This window comes from Uranotaenia lowii, chromosome 3 (assembly GCF_029784155.1).
Source record: "Uranotaenia lowii strain MFRU-FL chromosome 3, ASM2978415v1, whole genome shotgun sequence".
NCBI classification, from domain to species: domain Eukaryota; kingdom Metazoa; phylum Arthropoda; class Insecta; order Diptera; family Culicidae; genus Uranotaenia; species Uranotaenia lowii.
In genome coordinates, this window is record NC_073693.1 from 145485047 (window position 1) to 145496811 (window position 11765).

General features: G+C 41.3%; 1 long non-coding RNA gene across 1 annotated transcript; it reads right to left on the reverse strand.

The window, feature by feature from the left end:
• Positions 1-3323: 3323 nt before the first annotated feature.
• LOC129757884 (uncharacterized) lies at positions 3324-11133 on the reverse strand. The gene is made up of 2 exons (XR_008739844.1): positions 9840-11133; positions 3324-3689 (listed from the first exon to the last, which is right to left on the reverse strand). It is a non-coding gene; the product is annotated as an uncharacterized LOC129757884 (long non-coding RNA).
• Between the last annotated feature and the right edge of the window lie 632 nt (positions 11134-11765).

Here is an 11765-nt window from a genome sequence, read left to right on the forward strand (position 1 = left end):
GCGGGATGTACCTGCAAAATTTAAGTTCGTGTTTGCGGATAAATTCGCCCGCAAGTACATGATTTGGCAGGGGATATGCAGTTGTGGACAGAAAACCAAAGTCTTTCTCACTGACAAGACAATGACATCAGAAGTCTACAAAAAAGAGTGCCTACAGAAACGGATTCTGCCATTTATTCGTGCCCACGACCGTCCAGTAATGTTTTGGCCGGACCTCGCAAGCTGCCATTACAGCAAAACGGTTATGGAATGGTACGCAACAAACGGGGTCAGCGTAATACCGAAGGACCTCAACCCCCCAAACTGCCCCCAGTTCCGGCCGATAGAGAAATACTGGGCAATCACGAAGCGGAGGCTTAAGGCAAAGGGAAAACTTGTTAGGAACATGACTCAAATGAAGAACTGGTGGAATCAAATCGCCAAAACGGTGGACGAAAAGGGTGTGCGCTGCCTAATGTGCCGTATTACGGGAAAAGTACGAGAATTTCTTCGAAACAGCAATGAATAATTTTTTTAATTTTTTTTATGAAAGAGTAAAGAAAATGCTACATTTATATGAAAAACAAATTATGAATTCGTTAATAAATGACTGAACTACACGCAATTGTTTGTGTTCCAATATTAAATGAAGCAGACTTTAACGAGCGCCGATGTGGTCTAGCGGATAGGCTGGTCTGGTTTTGGTATTCCAGGTGTACTGGGTTTGATTCCCGGTATTGGCAAGAAAAACTTTTGGGTTCGAATCCCTTAAGTGGCCGACAGGTAAGATGGTTTCATTTTATAGATGACTATATAATAGGAATGTTCAATCAGTTGCCATCTGGCCAGGTATATACACGGATTCCGGAATACTTGTAAGTAAACTAGCCCACCTGATTGACTCGTTCTTCCAAAATACACGTACATCAACACACGCAATACATTCACAACATAACAGTTCATACGAAGCCGGGTCCGGGTATGGTGTACGCGTTGCATTGGAGATTTGTAGAACTTAATAATCTAAAGAATGCATGTGAGCACATACTTTGGCAGAAACTGCGGTGAATCCGTGCACCCATGGTGGATAACCAACATACATACATATACAACTAGTGCAATATTGTGTATGTGTTATTATTTCCTTGCCTAGATTCATCACAGTGCATTTTTTTAAATTAAAAAAAAAACAATGACACTCGAAAAAATCAACCAACAATTGAGAAAATTCCATTTTAACTAAAGCTAAAGAAAAGCTTCGGTTGACAAAACAAGCAATCGTCTTAAGAGAAAATTGGACGATAAAACTTTCCGAATAAATTTGTTATGTAAGAAAATGGAACACATATATGAAATGTTCAATGTGCGTTTATTTTGATGATTCACAACCAATTTAAAGCGCAATTCATTTGGTTTGAAATCTTTCCGCTGGTCATGTAATGTATTTTCCAGTTGTTCTTTGTTTTGATTGAACTAATAATCGAATATAAATTATTATATTCACTGCCGGCCCAAAGTTTGAGATCACCCCTTCAAGTACATGAAAATTTTGATCGGCTATATCTCAGCCGTTTTATGACATATTGCCATTATTTTGATTTCATTCAAGAGACCGAGAACAAAACCTTCTTTGTATGTTTTTGACAAAATGTTAATGTTGAGTTTATATGACTTAAATTTAGCTTAAAGTTGGGACATTTTGCAAAAACTGAACTGTAAATTCAAACCCGATCTCCCGATACTTAAAATATATGAATAAGCTACTCAAAAAACGTTCAAACGTTCAAAAGTTTGGGATCACTCTTTTAAAACATGCATTTTTATTTCACGCGTATTTCTCTTATCTAAAACCGTATTGTTCATCTGATAAGCTGATTTGGAAGCTTATGAGTTGAACTTGCTTTATGGATATTTAGTTGAAATATTTATGAAGATAAACTTCATTAAACCTTTAGCTAAACTTTGAACATTTTATGATGATTTTCACCAAATAGTCCGACCGTTAGGAAAAAAACAAGAAAATTTGTTTTGATATTAACTAAGTTGTCTTACTTGTTATTACAGATCGGTTGGGCTTATTTTCAAGCTTATAAATCGCACTTAATTGGGAAGGTTTAGCTCAAAAAAATATCACAGATGAGTATTACAGTTTACGTTAACTAAAATTTAAAACATAGGTTTTTAAATGGGTATGAGGTTGTGATAACATGAATCAAATGTTTTTATGATTTTAACATCCAAACAAAATTGCAGCTCTTAAATTTTAAAATCAGCCCAACTAATGTGCAATAACATATAAGACAACTAAATTATGGTCAAAAGTCAAAGCAAATAGGCATGTTTTTTGTAACGGTCAGACTATTTGATGAAAATCATCAGAAAATGATCCAACGTTGATTCATTTACGAATTTACGTTGGATCAGGAGGACCCACGTGAAGAGTGTTCAGAAGATTGATTTTACAAATATACCTCAGATCATGAAGGGTTCTGAAGGTTCACTTTCATCGTGTTTTGCTATCCAGTCGAATTGTCTGTAGCATGTATAGTAGACTAGTTCACTTTTCGACTTTTTTCGCAGATCAAAGCCGGACTAATATGGGTTGTTCCTCATGCGTTTTCAAGTATTCCTGCCAAATTTGGGAGCTATTGAACTAATCCCCGTTCTTCGCAATGCGTTTTTGTGAAAAAAGTCCATTTTACTTGAAATTTTTCCTATGAGTAGTCTAACAAGCCCCTGTTTATTCAAAACGATAATTTTATATTGCATGGTGGTTAATATTATCAGAATTTTCATGGATCTGTTAGAAATACTCGTTCAGTCCTAACCGAGAAAGTTTAAAAAATCATAAACTATAAACTTGTACAGAAATTTCACTTTCAAGTTGAAGGATGAAAATCTGCGGTAAATCAGAAAAAAAAGGTTTTTGACAAAAACTGTTCTTGTAAAACCTTTTTATTACCTTTGTTTTGATTCAATAAACATTCAAATTGGTTATATAGCGAACAAGTTATTTACAGATGTTTGCAAAAAGTTTGAATTTATAAAATACTAGCTGACCCGGCAAATTTCGTTAAGCCTTTGAATTTCGCAAAAATAATGAACATGTAAATAAGCAGAAAACCCGATTTAATACACTTAACAGTGGTGTTGGGGGGTAGGGGGTCAACGACCTTTTTCACTCTGCACCTTACCGTCTGGCTTAATGGATGATAGCTGGTGCCGACGTTCCTCCGTCCAACATCGAAGGGGGGTTGATGGTGGGATCCCAAATTTGTTTGTCACTGCTGCATGCAATTATAAGCAGGTTGGGCCGGTCATCCGTTAAACAGGAACACACGCACTTAGGGAATTAAACACAATTTCGACTTAACAATTTATTCTTACTTTAAAACTTAAGCTACTTGAACAAATGAACAACACGATACAAGCGTGGTTACAACAACAACGGACGGTGACTTAGACTGGACTGTCTTGCCAATCGTCTACTACCAGCCAGCCAGCCGGTTGTGGTGAGTTTCGTCTTCGTGGAGAGGATCGCTGGGCTATTGTTCTGCGATCGAGAAAAACTTCTCCCAACGGCCCACCGCACCGACAATGGGGGGGCATTGATGGGCTGCGATCAGTAGCGTACCTAGGAGCGATCACCTTCGTACATCCTCACCCACCCAGAAATAGCTCGATTTCTGAAATAAAAAGAAAATCCTCTTCTTTGGGAAGGGAGGGGGAAGGAATAGGTTGGGATTTTTACACAATGTTTGACTCAACAACAACTTCTCTTTCTGGTTGAACGGGTAACAAACAAAGACGTTCGACTGCTCTGGTTTTAAACCCTGTTGCAGTCTTGAGCGTAACGACCCGTACTACCCCATCAAGCCCTGGGTGCACTTCGTGAATCCGGCCCATCTTCCAGTGTATTGGTGGAGAATTATCATCACAGATCACCACCAGTTTCCCGACCTCAATCTTTACTGGTTTGTTCCACCTCTTCGTTCTAGCCTGTAGTTGGCAGAGATACTCCTGCTTCCACCGAGACCATATCTGCTGCAATTTTTGTTGAACAATTTGTGAATTATTCAACCGATTTGTTGCTACATTTCTCAAATCTCGTTCTGGCAGACATTGAAGAGAGGAGCCAAGCCAGAAATGCGAAGGAGTTAGCGGCTCGAGATCGTTAGGATCATCTGTTAACTGTGTTATCGGTCGGGAGTTCAGACAACTCTCGACCTGAACCAATAATGTATTCATATCTTCAAATGGTAGCGGCTGATCACCGATCACTCTAAGAATGTGGTGTTTTGCCGAGCGCACAGCTGCTTCCCAGAGTCCACCGAAATGTGGGGCGCGGGGAGGGTTCAAATGCCACTGTATCCCCTCATCAGCACAATGTTTTGAAACCTTCTCCTGGTGTTGTTTTGATTGAAACAGTTGATGGATCTCTTGCAAATAATTTTTTGCTCCAATAAAATTAGTCCCGTTGTCCGAGAAGATATCAGCGATTCGCCCCCACCTCCCAATAAAACGTCGCAGTGCCTGTAGAAAACGATCAGTAGAAAGATCGGAAACCAACTCCAGATGAACTGCCTTGGTTGACAGGCATACGAAAAGAGCAACGTAGGCCTTTGAAGCTGGTTTTCGAGGTCCTGGCCGAACATAGATTGGACCAAAATAATCAACGCCGGTTTTTGTAAACGGCCTAGACGCTGTTACTCTTTCTGTAGGTAATTCGCCCATGAACTGCTGGATTGGAGTTGGCTTTGTCTTGAAACATCTCAAGCATTGGTGAACAACATTACGAACTCCACTCCTTCCTCCGAGTGGCCAGAATCGTTGCCTAATTGCGCTGAGCATCAGCTGGGGTCCACCATGGAGCAACTTTTCATGATAATGACGGAACAACAATTTAGTAAAACAGTGCTGAGCTGGGAGAACAAGAGGATGTTTAAAAGTTTCTGGTTCCAAGGAATTTTTAAGTCTTCCACCCAATTTTATGGATTTATTTTCGAGAAAGGGGTTGAACCATCGAAGAGGGGATCGACGCGACACAAAATCACCATTGGAAAGTGCCTTAAGCTCATCATTGAAACATTCTCTTTGAACAAGGCGAACTAAAACGTGTTCAGCTTCTGCTAACTCGACAGTTCTAAGAAATCCAGACGTAAATCCTTGTTCTGACCTTTTTAGCAACCGACACAATCTCATCCAAATGGCAGTGCAACGAATCAACTTTGTGTAGGAGGAGAAGTGCGAAATATACCATCTGTTGAATTCTTGCTTCTCTGAACCTGTCGCAGCTATTGTGGAACGCCTTCGTTCGTTTTCCTCGTCCCCTTCAGGGAATGTTCTCGTGGTAATAGGCCAACTATCTGGATTATCCGACAACCAACTTGGACCATTCCACCAAAATTGATTGTTTACTATTTCCTCCGGTGTTATTCCGCGTGATATGAGGTCGGCTGGGTTTTCTTTTCCGGCAACGTGATTCCATTGACAACCTTCCGTTAGAGTTTGGATTTTGCTGACTCGGTTTGCGACAAAAGTGGTCCAAGTAGATGGGATCGATTGAAGCCAACGCAGAACACATGTAGAATCAGTCCAAAAAACTGTTCTCAAACTCATTTTAACTGACCTTTTTATTTGCTCATTGAGCTCTGCGGCCACAAGGGCCCCGCAGAGTTCAAGCCTGGGGATACTCTGACATTTGAGTGGTGCTACTCGCGATTTCGAAGTGAGCAAACTGACATGTACCTGACCATCACGATTCTGGCTGCGCACGTAGGCACACGCACCATAGGCCTTCTCTGACGCATCAGAAAAGTAGTGTAATTCAATCGATATCGGCTGAGGTATGATGACACAACGGTTGAGTTTTATTTGGTTCAAAAGCGGAAGTTGTTGGTGATATTTCTTCCACTGCTCACCCACCATTTGAGGTACCTGCTGATCCCAATTTAGTTTTTCTCCTTTTTGGTCTTGCAACGTCCAAAGTAGTTGCATAAAGATCTTCGCGCTTGCGATCGTGGCTCCAAGTAGCCCCAGAGGATCAAACAATGTAGCGATAATTGCTAAAATTCGACGTTTCGTTATAGGCTCGCTATCGTCTAACGGTTGCAAGGAAAACTGGAAGCTGAATTCATCAGAAACGGGCATCCAAGTAAGGCCCAAAGTTTTAACCGAGGGATTGGGATCGAGTGGAATTCCTTCCGAGCAAGGAATAGCCAAGTTTTCTTGGGGTATATTGCCTAAGATCTCCAAACAATTAGATGCATATTTCCTCAAGCGGAATCCTCCGCTTGACATTAAATCATCCAGTTGACTTCGTAAGGTTCCGGCTTCTGAGGCATCATCTGTTCCTGTGATTACGTCATCCATATACGTATCGTCGAGAACAGCCCTTGCTGCAAGTGGAAAGTTGACCTCCTCATCCATAGCAAGTTGTCGAAGCGTGCGTGTGGCCAAAAACGGTGCAGGTTTTGTTCCGTATGTCACCGTGCAAAGTTCGTAGGTCGAAATCTCATCGGTAGGAGAAGATCTCCATAATATCGACTGGAGAGATTGATCTGATCGGTGTACTTCAATCTGACGAAACATCTTCTCTACATCAGCGACTATCATAAACTGTTTGGTGCGACAACGTAGGATGATCGATCGTAGATCTTCTTGAACAACCGGACCGACAAGCAACGAATCGTTTAGGGATATTCCGGAAGATGTTTTGCAAGAAGCATCGAATACCACTCTCAGCTTCGTGGTGGTGCTGGCCTCTTTAACCACCGGATGGTGAGGCAAATAACAGCGTCCGACTGATTTTTTACCCATGCTACCTTCTGACAAATTTCTGACATTGTTTACAGACGCATTCACTGACCTTGATCTTACTGACTTATCAACTGACTCATTTACAGACTCATTCTCACACATTTCAACAGACCGTCCTGCTGACTCTTCAACAGACTCATAAACTGACTCATTACTTGATCTCATATCTGACCCATGAACTGACTTGATAGCTGACTCGTAATCTGACTCATGAACCATACGCATATGACCCAAACTGACATATTCTTCCATAAAAGCGATGTATTGACTCCTCAGGTTCTCATCTCTGGCTAATCTTCGTTCCGTGGCTAGAAAACGCCGCAATGCGATCTCCTTAGATTCGCCAAGTTGCGCCAAAACGTTTTCATTCTTGGGTAAAGTGACTGTATAACGTCCATTAGGCTGTCGCTGCACCGTCTGGGTAAATAGGGTTTCGCAGCGAGCTTCTTCAGGTGAAAATACGACCGGGGACTCGACCTCCTCTAGGGACCAAAATCGAGTCATCAAGGATTCTAGGGATTCTTCTGCCGAAATGGAATTATTCGCCACGGAGATAGAGGTTCTAGATTGAGAAATCCCTCCACAAACTACCCATCCAAATACGGAATAGTTCAGTGTTGGTAGTCCAGCCCCAAGATGGATCTTCTTGCCACTATCAAAGTATTCAAAGAAAGCTTCAATACCCAACACGATGTCAACTTCACCAGAAATTGAAAAAGACGGATCAGCAAGTTCAATACCCTTTGGAATCTTCCATCCCTTGGTGGTTATCGAGGCGACAGGCAAGTTAGCGGTTACCTTTGGCAAAACGAGGAAACTCATCGACCGTTCGAATTCGGAAATGCGTGATCTGACAGATGCTCGAATTCTTTGCTTAACCCTGGTGGATGCTTGCCCGATTCCAATCACTGAAATGTCCACCCTTTCCCTGGGAACCTTCAGGCGTTGGCTCATGCGCTCCGTGAGTAGGTTGCTCTCTGACCCCGAGTCCAAAAGAGCCCGTGCTGGATACCGATTACCGTAATCGTCCTCTAGAACCACCACTGCGGTTGCCAAAAGAATTTGCGCTGAGCACTGTGAAGTATTCGCTGATTTCGTGACCGTTGCTGCTGATGTAGTGACTTGTGTGGAGCTGGTGTCAGAATCCGTACGCGTTGATTCACCTCTGCGTTGTTCCGAACTTGTTGATGCTGCCCTTTCGTGGTCGAAGCAGACCAGACTATGATGACGACCCTTGCAATGTCGGCAAGAGTATTTCGACCTGCATTCTACCGCCTTGTGACCCTTGTTGAAACAATTCCGACACAGTTGATTCGTTCGCAACAGCTTTTCCCGATCAGCCACTGCCATGCGCTGAAAACTTGAACATTGATACAGCGGATGATCTGACGCGCAAGCTACACAACGTTTGCCGAACGTTTGAACCGTATTAAAGCTTCGCCTCACGAATGGTTTTGGTTTAACAGATGATAATTGCTGCTGTGGAAGTTTTTGCTCAACTGGTTTAGCTGGTAACGATTCCAAAACGCGAACTCGCCTCTGCAGGAATTCCGTCAAGTTTTTTATCAAATCTTGGTCCTCATTTGCCGAAAATTCTTCCCATCCTCTGCGTGTCACTGGATCGAGACGCGAGGAGAGAATCTGAACCAATAGCAGATCCTTATAATCTACCGGTTGTACGATTTGATCCAAGGTCTGCACAATTCTTTCGAAACCTTCTAAAAGAACGTGCAAATCTGTGACGGATTCCTTGGTGAGTGTTGGCAGTTGGAACAGGGCTTGAACCTGTCTTTTCCGAAGTTGTTTGTTGTTATTGTAGCGCTTTACTAACAAATCCCAAGCGATTTGATAGTTTGCTTGAGTAATTTTCAAAGGGTCAATAAGGGCTTTCGGTTCACCTTGCAAGCAGCCCTTTAAATAATGGAACTTTTCCACTTCAGGTAAGTCGGGTTTCCAATGAATCAACGAAGTATAAAGATCCCTGAAGCTTAACCATTCTTCAATATCACCATTGAAGGTCTGCAACTTGATCTGAGGAAGTCGAACATGATCAAGTGTGGATTGTGATAAGCTTTCGTTGGCCCGAGAAGTTTGTTCATTTTCCGGAACCCTCCTCCTCTCTTTAATTCTCTCCATCAGAAACGATTTTGCATGGTAATATTGCTCACTGTAAAGTAGCCTATCTTTTTCGCAGGTATTTTCGAATTCATCAAAGTCTTCGTGCGATTGAATGTCTACTAACGCATCGTTAAACCGTTCCCATAAACTGTCTAACTCCTCCAGGCGTACCTCAATTTCAGAAGTAGAACATTCTTCTTGAAAATTATCGACAAAACGCCAAATGTCTCCCGCCGATATTTGAATCTGTCTGAATTTAACGTTCAATAGTTTTAAGGACGGCGCAGCAGCAGTTGCTGCAGCTGCAGAAGTCACCTTCTTTGTGACTGGCATAATTAATCAAATCCAAAAAATTCCAACAAAAACTGACAAACACAGTGTTACTGACGGTAAACCAGCCCAAAGCTGATAAATCTCTGACACAATCTGACAATTCAATATCTTATAGTTTTTGTTACAATCAGCCCAAAGCTGATAAATCTCTGACTCAATCTGACAATTTAATCTCATATAATTTGATTACAATCAACCCAAAGCTGATAAAATCTCTTACACAATCTCACAAATCATACGTAAACCAATCTGACACAAAACAGACTCAAAACAGGCCGGATTCACTTTTAGCACCGAAATACAACAACGTTGACCGAGCGTGATTAATTTTCAAATGGGTAATAGTGTTTCGCATTAGCATTCCATAATTCAAAAAAACCAAATAATTGTGATACCGTTTTCAATATCCATTAAATAAGTCCAAAATCACAATATAGCACCTCACAGCTTCACTGTGGTATAAACGACAAGATTTAGAGTCCAAAATACAATGCAATTTTCCAATCGCGGTTCCAATCATGAACCAACCGACACACGTCCGACACAAACTGACAAAAATTGCAAACGTTCAAAAGAACTTTCCAACTCACAACAGAATCCCTGGGCAAACGCACCATGAAGCAACCCAAACAATCCGTCAGACAGAAAAACTTCGAGTCATGGACCTCTTGTCCTATGACGCCAGGGCTCAGGTAATAGTGTTTGGGTTGAAGAGGATTAATTAGCGTTAGAATTATATTTTTTCCAAGTGAAAATAAATATTTTTCCCGATTTCATTTAACTTACTTTAAATTTCAAATCGCTTGATAACGCAGGTTGAGCACCACTGACATCGAACCAATTGATCGTCAAAACAGCAATCGGGTAGCGAAACCTTTCGCCTCGTCTGAGCTGCAGTCGATGATGATGGTGACGATGATGTTCCAATCACCGTCCGTGATCTGGAAACCTAAAGGCCCACAGCGATGTTCCAATCGCCGCCAATCGTTGCAGCTTACCAACGGATAGTCCAGGGAGATTGTTTCCGAGTCTAAGGCACCGAGGTCCAAACCAACGACCAATTCGTTGGCACCTGAGTTGTGGCTCGTAATCACCGGTCGCTGCGTTGATGTGTGTTGTTTTAACTTGCCAGCCTCCAGGAAGTTGCGTGCAGATGAATCCAAAAAACCCACAATTGTTGGGCCGATGCACCAAGTCGAACCAAGCCAAGCCAAGAAACAATGGCGCGCATGCAGGAGTGTATTGTTGGCTTAATTTCAATGGCGAATTAAGCTTGGGCTTGGCGGCTTGGTTGTAATGGCGATCCCGCGAAGAAAATGGTTCCTTGTACCGTTCCAGGTGGCTTCCAAAATGGTCCGAAAAATCCGGTCGAAGTGGCCAAAATGTTGGGGGGTAGGGGGTCAACGACCTTTTTCACTCTGCACCTTACCGTCTGGCTTAATGGATGATAGCTGGTGCCGACGTTCCTCCGTCCAACATCGAAGGGGGGTTGATGGTGGGATCCCAAATTTGTTTGTCACTGCTGCATGCAATTATAAGCAGGTTGGGCCGGTCATCCGTTAAACAGGAACACACGCACTTAGGGAATTAAACACAATTTCGACTTAACAATTTATTCTTACTTTAAAACTTAAGCTACTTGAACAAATGAACAACACGATACAAGCGTGGTTACAACAACAACGGACGGTGACTTAGACTGGACTGTCTTGCCAATCGTCTACTACCAGCCAGCCAGCCGGTTGTGGTGAGTTTCGTCTTCGTGGAGAGGATCGCTGGGCTATTGTTCTGCGATCGAGAAAAACTTCTCCCAACGGCCCACCGCACCGACAATGGGGGGGCATTGATGGGCTGCGATCAGTAGCGTACCTAGGAGCGATCACCTTCGTACAAGTGGATTGTAGCCTTTCTTACAGTCTAAAAATTATATTTGGATACACATGACACAAAATAATAAAATGATCGATTTATAAATTCTGAGTAATGATTAAAGTATTTCGAACGTAGTAAATCCTAAATGAATTTAAGAAATAAGGATTCTAAATTTTTTAAAGGATGAAGGTATTTTGAAATAATTATAATTTTCACATAAATAATAACATAATTGTAAACTAATTGAAAAATTTTGAATGATTGAATTCTGGGATATCTTGTATGATCCCGTTTCTATGACAATATGATCTTATATTTATAAAATAGAAGAGGTCTAAAAATGAAGGGTACAATTTTTAAAAAAGATTCCTAACCATGTGTTTCAAATAATTCAACCTCTCAAGAAAAGGAAGCGAATAAATGGAAAAAAATTTAAATAAATTTTCAACTGCTAAACTAAAATACGATGCTTCAATGTAGATTACAATAATCTATCTAAGATATTAAACATTTTGACAACTTTGAAATGTCAATATTTTCAATTTTGTCAATTATGTCTATTTTATAATTTTTGTCAATTTTGTCAATTCTATTAGTTTTTTCAATTTTGTCAATTTTATAAATTTTGTAAATTTTGTAAATTT